Consider the following 9,562-nt stretch of genomic DNA (forward strand, 5'->3'; position numbering starts at 1 on the left):
TTATTACTACTGTATCTCTAAGAACATACCATCATGTTGAAGGCTTGACCTCAAAAGGAAATTTAATGTCATCACCTCTCTGCTGTTGGTGTCACACCCCCCACATGGGTAGAATATATATACCCATATACCAAACCTCAGGTTTTGTAATTGTGATGAATACCACTAAATAGACAGCATGACCCATATACTATAAATAAAACGCAGAAAGCATTCTCACACTCTGCTCTCCCCAGACAGTGATTTAATAATTTACACTGGGCCATTTCACCTTGTAAATGTACCTTTACTTGCTTCTCTGATCACAAATCTAATTGCCACCTTGGTTGTCCTTGCCAAGGTTGGCCCTGCTGAAATATAGAGTTTTTCAGGGTGTATATTAATTATTTACAGATACTACAGTAGTCACTTGTGTACCTGGCTCACCTGGCCAGGCTGTAAGATTTCAGTTGCTCTGGGTGAGCCATAACTCACAACATCTCCATTTGGAGTCTGGCCACTGTCACTATTTTGTAAAGGTGGGTGTGGGGATACTTGTGAGGACTGCCTCTCACCCTGGGCAACTCAGGAAAAGTAGAGAGTCCAGCCTCTCTTCAGGAGTTTGGTTCCAGAGCCGGTGCTGTGTGTAGAGGTGAGCCCAACTATATCTAGCCACATGCTCCGTCTAGTTCCCACTAGAAGGAGCATGTGGCTCCTGCTAGTGGTCAGTTTAATAAGCCAAGTATGCAGCATACAAAGACTGTGTCTTGGTGTTTGTTCCCATAAATGCAACATAGAAAAATAAAAACAGAACAAAAGTGAAGTAATATAAATAATGAAATAAAGTATTAAAATTGAATTAAAAATTTAATCTGTTATCTATTATCTACTATTATTTAAATAGAATAATAATTGAGAAATGGGATATAAATGGGTAAAATTTATAAAATAAAATGTGACATACAATAAATAAATGATGTAACAGTGGAGGCTGAATGCAATGCACAATGTAAAGTCCAGTTTGATGACATATATGAAAGTGACATGTTATGCATTAGAGTGACTGGTGGGCGTTGTGCAGCTGATGTTATGCAATTATACTTTTTCCTGTTGCCACATCGGTACGAGAGTGAAGAGATCACAGGCGGGTTCAGAGGAATAAGGAGGTGGACAGTAGAGAGGAGAGGAGGAAGTGAAAGATTGTTGTCTAAACACGTACAGCAAGAGACCTGACCTTATACACATTTAAATACAGTTAAAAAGAGAAAAATATGATAAAATTGAATAAAACAGCAGAATAAAGATATGAGATATGAATCAGAAACTCCAAGTTTGAGTTAATAAAAGTCAGCAGCAAACAGAAAAGTGTCACAAATATGGACAATATAATTATCTCGTCACGGTGTGTCTGTCACTCAGTATATTTACTTTCATTTTAAAGTTTCTATCTGTGTGACGACATATTGTAAAAATATCTGAATGGAGTTAAACATGTTCTTACAAGCTTGAGTGAGACATGTGATAAACTGCAGGCTTGATGCAAAGTAGTGACGTCTCTGTGTGCAACAGGTAACACAACAAGATGATCTTTGTTTGCATGAATAGCACAACAGTTTTAATACCAAAGAGCAAACAGTGTTCCTGGTTAAGTTTTGCATCTTCACCAAATGAAACGTACAAAACAAAACATCCATGTCTGAGTCAAGAGTACAAACATGAGCTGAAATACAAAAATTTACACCCTATTACACCACTGTTTTCAGGAATAAAAGGTTCACACATACAGTATTATATAGAGTACAGTGTGTATTGGTATGTACTACAGCTGCAACAACCCGTTTATTGATTAATTACTAGAAAAATAATCTGCAAAAGTTTTAAATGGATTAATCGTTTAAGCCATTTTTAATAAAAAATGCAGAATCTTCTCTTGTTCCATCTTCTCTAATGTGAGCATGTAGCTGCATGTGAGCGGCTTTACTGTCTTTTACATGGTAGTAAATAGAAAATCTTTGCTTTTTGAGCTTCATTTTTTTATATTTTCTGACATTTTATAGACAAAGTGATTTATCGACTAATCAACAAATTTATATGCAGATTAACTGATGATGAAAATAATCATTAGTTGCAGCCCTAGTATGTACAACCCCGACTAGATGCTACATGTTCGTAGCAGGGAAAACTGGGGCCCATGCAGGGAAACAGCCAATATATGTGATAGACCCTTCATCTGGATAAGGGAAAAACTCCCCAAAAACCCTTTAATGGGGGAAAAAATTGAAGAAACCTCAGGAAGAGCAACAGAGGAAGATCCCTCTTCCATGACAGACAGACATACAAAAAGATGTGTACTTGATGTTGTATGACTTTTTGCCTTGGATTTTGCCTCTCAGGCCACATGCTCCATGCATCCTGACAGGAAGAGAGCTGAAGACTGTTTTCAGGGATTAAAAATTGCTCCTCTGCCCTGAAGTGGGTTGGACTGTCTGGGTGCAGGACTGGAAAATGGATATAATAAAAGGAACTATTTTCATGTTATTTTCATTGTAAAATGAGTTGAGCAAGACATGTAAAAGAGAACAGAGACTGCATAGGCAACACCGATTCTGCCCTCTTGTCCTGACTGCACAACAAACACTTCCACATTTGTGTCAGTAATCTCCCAGCAAGGACGTCTGGCAGTTTACGTCCTATAGTTTCTTTTTCAAGGCTGCACTCTGTGAAGAGCCCTGGTCTTCATGAGAGAGGGTGTATAAGTGTCCTGGAGGCTTGTTTTGCTCCCAACACAACAACCAACCTGCAAATTCTCTCACATACCCGGTGTGACTATTTGTCTTTGACCTTTATTTGATTCTGGTGAAGATACAGTAGGCATGATAAACACTGGTCCAGTAGGTTTGTGTTTGTGTTTTTCATCCTCCATGAAAAACCAGTCAGTCACAACAAAGTGGTGCAGACATCTATATATGAACTTTTATTTTCACTCCTTGCATGTAAATGTGTTTCAGAAGTGATAGCTGAGGAGCTGCACCTGTAACCTGAAAATGACCAGTGGATGAAGTATTCAGATCCTTTACTTAAGTAAAAGTACCAATACAGCGATGTAAAAATACTCCATTACAAGTAAAAGTCCTACATGATAAATCTTACTTCAGCAACGCTACACAAGTATTAACAGCAAAATATAGTTAAAGTAACAGTAAAAGTACATAAGTATTATGAGCTTGATGTAGTTAAAGTATTGCAGTAAAAGTACATAAGTATTATGAGCTTGATGTAGTTAAAGTATTGCAGTAAAAGTACATAAGTATTATGAGCTTGATGTAGTTAAAGTATTGCAGTAAAAGTACATAAGTATTATGAGCTTGATGTAGTTAAAGTATTGCAGTAAAAGTACATAAGTATTATGAGCTTGATGTAGTTAAAGTATTGCAGTAAAAGTAGTGGTTTGGTCCCTCTGACTGATATATTATTATATATGACATCATTAGATTATTAATAGTGAAGCATCAGTGTTAGAGCAGCATGTTACTGTTGTAGCTGCTGGAGGTGGAGCTAGTTTACACTACTTTATATACAGTTAGCTAGTTTAGTCCAGTGGTTCCCAACCTAAGGGTCGGGCCCCTCCAAAGGGTCAGCAGATAAATCTGAGGGGTCGTGAGATGATTAATGGGAGAGGAAAGAAGAAAAAACAAAGTTCTGATACACAAATCTGTTTTCAGTTTCTGGACTTTTTCTCTAATCTTTGATTTTTGCTGAAATATTGGATCATTTGAACATTTATTGAAATGAAAGCATGTGAGAAGTTTAGAGGGAAAAATCACTATTTGGTGGAGCTGTTAACAACTCATAGACATGTGAAATGTGACCCCGACTACACACTGCTTTTTGTAAGATGTCAAAAGCCAAAAAGGTTGGAAACCACTGGTTTCATCTTTAACAATGTGTTGTATTTTAAAAGCTTGTTATATTATCCATTGTGTCAAATCTTCATCTGAAAAGTAACTAAAGCTGTCAAATAAATGTAGTGGAGTAGAAAGTACAATATTTCCCTCTGAAATGTAGAAAGTAGCATCACATGGAAATACTCAAGTAAAAGTACTTCAAACTGTACTTAAGTACAGTACTTGAGTAAATGTATTAAGTTACTTTCCTCCATTGAAAATGACATGAGAAAAGTCACACAAAAAACTGAGGAGGATCATGTTACTGAATCTAAATATTCATTACTTCTTTAATAACAATGGCAGATTACAGAGATTTATGAAAGTTATGTTTGTATGGTTGTGATAGTTGGTTCAAGTATTTTACATGTGGGTATTTACACATGCTTTCTAGAAGAGCAGTTTAACCCATTTAGACAAACAAGCCTAACTCAGTGAACTGACATTTGAATTCTGTGTGACAACCTGCAAGTGATTGGGAAAAATGTTATGAATGTAAAAGCAATGTTGCCAGACAGCGATAATTCATATCACATAGTATGATCTTCCTGTCTTGCCGCTGCTCCCTTTGTACATTTAGCTGAGGGAGACTTATCAGTCTCAACTGAGACAACTCCCTCTAGTCTGCTGCAGCACCTTCAGCCTTTATTTACCTTCAGAGTGAGTTTACTGCCTGTATCCCAGACTGGATCCTGCTGCCTGCTATACCTCACGTCACTGAGACAATAAAAGTGACCTTGACCTCGTGATACCTCGTCAACAAACACAAACCGAGAGAACAGATCAGTGTTTTGTTAAATTCACTATGAGAGAGCCAGATGCAGCCGGCCACCTGGAGCAGCAGATGTGCATGTATGTATGAATGACAGACAAAATCTTAGAGGATACATGACATCTCCTGTATCATCACTTTCAGCTCCTGCCTTCCACATACCATACATCAGTTAATGAACGGACATGACAATATTGCTTTGAATCTCATGTACCTGGCACTTCTTAAATTGGTCTTGAGTTAATTTAAATTATTTCAAATCATTTTAAGCAGTTCAGAGTGTAAAATGTATTTTACTAACATATCTGATGTTGACTGTCATGCAAGCTGAAGACAAAAACAACAGTGGACAATAAAGTTGTTTTGATTTGGATTTTTGTACTGTAACTATTAATATCAGTTTACAGGACTGTCATGACTCAGAATGGCTGATATAGCAGTGTTCAACTTCTTGTGCATGTTGTAATAACTCACAATTTTTACACATTGTGCAAGAACAAAAATTCTGATAAATTAATTCATTATATCGCCCAGATCTAGTACCCTATTGTAAAGTGTTACTATGTTTTAAAGTCACATTACATGACAGAATTGATCTGATAATGAGAGCTCTTATTCAGAGTAAATTGCAGAAAGCATTCAAGTGTGTGTGTGTGTGTGTGTGCGTGTGCCTCTGCATGACCTGAATTGTGAGTTACACCCAATCGGATGGCAAAAAGGAAGGAGGAGCCACTGGGCTGCTGCAAGTAGTTTCACTATCTCTCACTTTTTTTTAACAGCAGAGGTGAACTTGACAAGTGGAGGAACAGCTGCTCGAGTGTGTGTGTGTGAAGTATTTCTGGTAAGTGTCGTCTCATTTCTTAACAGTTGCACTTACATAATGAACTTGATTGAATTGGGATTAATACGTAACAGCACTGAAGGAAACAGCTGGAATGAAGTATCTTAAATTCTTCACTCAGAAGAATTTTCATGTTTTGAAATAAGTATGATCTTGTCTCTTTTTGCATATTATGTGTCAAAAAACATTTAGTCTGACTGATAATAAAACTTAATGAATATATGAAGTAATTAAACTGGTAATCTGTTTTTGTCACAATATGACACCAAAAGATCTTTTATCTTTGTTTTCCAGTACAGACATGTCTTCTTCAAGCCTGTTGATTTTACTTCTGTGTGGTAAGTTCACTCACTGAATCATTTGAAAGCACAGCATAAAAGGGAAATAGCAGTTTTACCACTACTTATCTTACCAAATGATGTGTCAAAACAGTGATCATTTGTATAGAGGCAGAGGTCAGTGTCATGGAGACTCAGACAACACAGGTCATCCACAACAAGAATTCCTTCAATCAATTTAATTGCTTTTTCTTTAAATTTAGCATTTTTCAGACTCTCAGCTTCCTCTAATTAAATGAAACACCTAAAGGGATAAGTCTTGAGGTTTTCTATATTTTTCTTATTGTCAACAAATCTCACATGCAGAGTCAAACTCACCGTACTTAAAAGTATTGTGTGCATATCCAAAGCCTGATATATCTTATTCCTCTGTGTGGTCAGTGAGTCACATGTCACAGTGGTTGACATTCACTCTAAAGATTACGGTCATGTTAGTTTGTTTAGAAACATCTCAAAAGAATAATAGAGTTGCAAAGTTGGAGGGATTGTTGGTTCCGGCAGTGTTTCCCCCATCCTGTATTCCCATTTTCTTTAAACGACATTGTCAATATTAGTAAACATAGAAACACAGGACTCTCCCAGATAATGTAATGATCCTACAGGTTTATATTACAACCACTAGCTTCAACTATTTCAACTTTGTTTCTGAGAAATAACATTTTGTCCGTGATTTTTGGCATGGCATGATAGCTAAGAATACTACAATACCCATGAGCTTCAGCTGCTGTTGCTATGGAGAAGAAGCTGTGAACATGAATCAGAGTATAATGAATTCAAAATGCTTTATCGCTGAAGTTGTAAACATTATGATGACCTAACTGGAAGAGTTTAATGCCGATCCAAGCCGTAGAAGTGCTCCAAGTGTGAGTCGTGTAACAGTCTCTATGGGAAAAATGAATAGGAGGGGAACCCGAAATAGCTCCTCCCACTTCGCAGCTCTATAACAGCGATCATTTTCTTAGTCTGAAGAGAGTTGTTCAGTGTAAGGCGCCACAGCGGCCAAAACAGCCACAGTTGAAACGCACTACCCCCATTCAAATGAATGGGAGGACTGGTGTTTTCGCTGCACCGCCTGATTTGGTCTGAATACGGCCTAAGACAGACGCCACTGAGCATGTGCAGGAACACGGTTCCATATTCAGTTTTGCTGCCTTGTTGTGCTACATATTACAACCTCTTGACTTTACACTGAAGTTCTTTGAGAAATTTACAATATCTGCATCTGATCAATATGACGAGTATAAATATAGCACAATGAAAAATCTTCAAGTAACACAGAGTTTAACTCAGAGATGGGCTGCAGTTTATCTTTCACACCAAGTCATTACTGTGTCTTACTGCTGGCTATCACCTGCTGCTGTTTCTGCTGTGTGTGTGTGTGTGTGTGTGTGTGTGTGTGTGTGTGTGCTCAGGTCTTTGGTCTCTATTCAAATTTAAATACATCAGGCAAGATCAGAATACAGATCTTGCCTGATGCAGAACACCATTTATCCAAGGGGAGTTATCAGTGAAAGAACAGGAACTGAACTATCATTCACCTTTTTATGATAGACCACAGTCATTCATTAATCAGGAACAGTCTTCATTGTGTTTTAAAGTAGAGCTGCAACAATTAATCGATTAGATGATTGACAGAAAACTAAATAGCAACTATTTTGACAATCAAATAATTGTTTTAGCAATTTTTTTAAAGTAAAAATTCCAAATATTTGCTAGTTATTAGGGGTGGGACAAAAAAAAAATCCATATTGCAACATATCGCAACATTTCCACTCGCCACTACCAGAGCGCCTCCTTATGGAGGAGCTGAACAGACTGGTTACGGTCAGATAGACGCAATTGTAGGTGACAACAAAGAAGAAACGCAAACAAAATCACCCAACCATGAGCTGTCAGACTCTCCGTGTTCATGCTGGAAACACAGAGAGTCCGCTGGAGCTTTGACTGTCACTAGAAGCACGTTCATGGCCCTTTGTAGATGTTTCCGTGTGATGGTATCTGTGTTGTAGCTGAGCTAGCGATTCTACGAGAGGTTTCCCAGTGTGTGTGTGTGTTTGAGTATGAAGCCACAGCCCTGCTCTTCATCATGTTAACCTTACCGTCATCAGCCCTGAATATCTTGTTACACTGTGAATATGTCACAGTTATCAGCAGGTTGTGTGTTGTGTTTACTGCCACAAAGAAGGACTACTTTTTTGTTTATTAGCATGACGTCACCTCTCTGTTGTCTCTTATTAGGCTTTTCAACACTACCAGCAGCTCTATGTGAGGCTACAGTTAGCGTGCTGATATTTACACTTGGCAGCATTTCTTTTTTTCCTTAATGTTAATAAACAATGTACATTATCTGACTATTAAATAATAGTTTTTGGACAACAACTGAGGTCTACGGCACAGAGGAATAAGATATATCAGGCTTTGGATACACACACAAAGTTCATTTACAGCTTAAGTTACTGATTACGAGGCAAATAAAGTCTTCATCTGTTTCCTACTGTCGAAGGAAAACCTTCATTAACATATTGCTAAAGTTAATATCTTTGTGTATTTTCATGTGCTTGTTAAAAAAAGAAGTATGTTTTATGGAGTGACAATACTGTGATTAAGGCACAAACAACACTTGGTTAGGGTTAAGGAAATATCATGGTTTGGGTTAAAATTATCACTCGCACTTCAAGGGAGAGTGTGTTGTTATAACCTGGCTCAAGTGGCCACAACAAAAGGGAAACACACCATGTCAATGTTTAACAAAAGATAATTTATTAAATCAAATTAACTAAATATTTAGAGTATAGGGAGTGGAAATCAGTGGTATCAGTAGAATATGTGATGCATGAGTGAAGAATATGGGTGTGTGAGTGTTGTAAAGTGCATGAAAGCAAAACAAACCGGTGCCTGTAGGGAGAGAGGACAAAGAGCTGCAGCAGCAAGGCAGCCAAGAGTCTAAGAGAGACTACAGCCATGGCTTAAGGAACAGCAGTGTATCGGGCTCAGGTGCATTGAGTGAAGGTAATTAGTCACCTGTAGGGGAGAGACACTGATCAGAGACCATTCAAACTCCCAGATGACAACAGGGGTCATCACAGTGTATTTTCGGAGCAGTGGGCTTTTGTTTTCGGGATAACAGGCTGTCGGACTATGAGCTTTCAGTCCAATGGGACATTTTTAACTATTGGAGTTTCGAAATAGTGGGCTGTCGGACCAGTAGTATGACACCTTGCTGTAGGAATTTGTGCACACAAATAGTTTTATGATTTAATGGGGGGATTATGAATTATCATTGCATGCTTCAAATATGAAATTATTCGTCCAACAACATACCTCACATAAGAGTAGGTATAATAATAGGGAAATAGTCCTTCTTGTTGGCCACACAAGAGATGTCAATTAGAATGATGGTTGTTATTGATCTTAATTATGATTTTGCAAGGGTATAGGTCGTTTAAGGTTAAGTGACTGAGATGCAAACACAAGAAAAGACCAACAAGTTCATTTTTAGTTACATACTCATTTATCTTATTTATTGGGACCATGTAGAGTGTTAAACATAAATGTTACCATTTGACGTACTGTACCAGTTAGCTTATAGCTAATTTTCATCTGCAGTCGCAGGTCACAATAAACATATAACAGCACAATAACAAACAGTACAACAAGTACTAAACATTACAACATTTTACAAACAAGA

At 37.6% G+C, this 9,562-nt stretch overlaps 1 protein-coding gene across 7 annotated transcripts in view; it reads left to right on the forward strand.

Moving 5' to 3' along the window:
• LOC121906862 (butyrophilin subfamily 3 member A2-like) overlaps positions 1 to 9,562 on the forward strand; it is a 115,260-nt gene that overhangs the window by 14,891 nt on the left and 90,807 nt on the right. The gene's annotated exons all lie outside the window — the stretch shown is intronic.

The sequence above is a fragment of the Thunnus maccoyii genome, chromosome 11, assembly GCF_910596095.1.
Source record: "Thunnus maccoyii chromosome 11, fThuMac1.1, whole genome shotgun sequence".
Lineage (NCBI taxonomy): Eukaryota > Metazoa > Chordata > Actinopteri > Scombriformes > Scombridae > Thunnus > Thunnus maccoyii.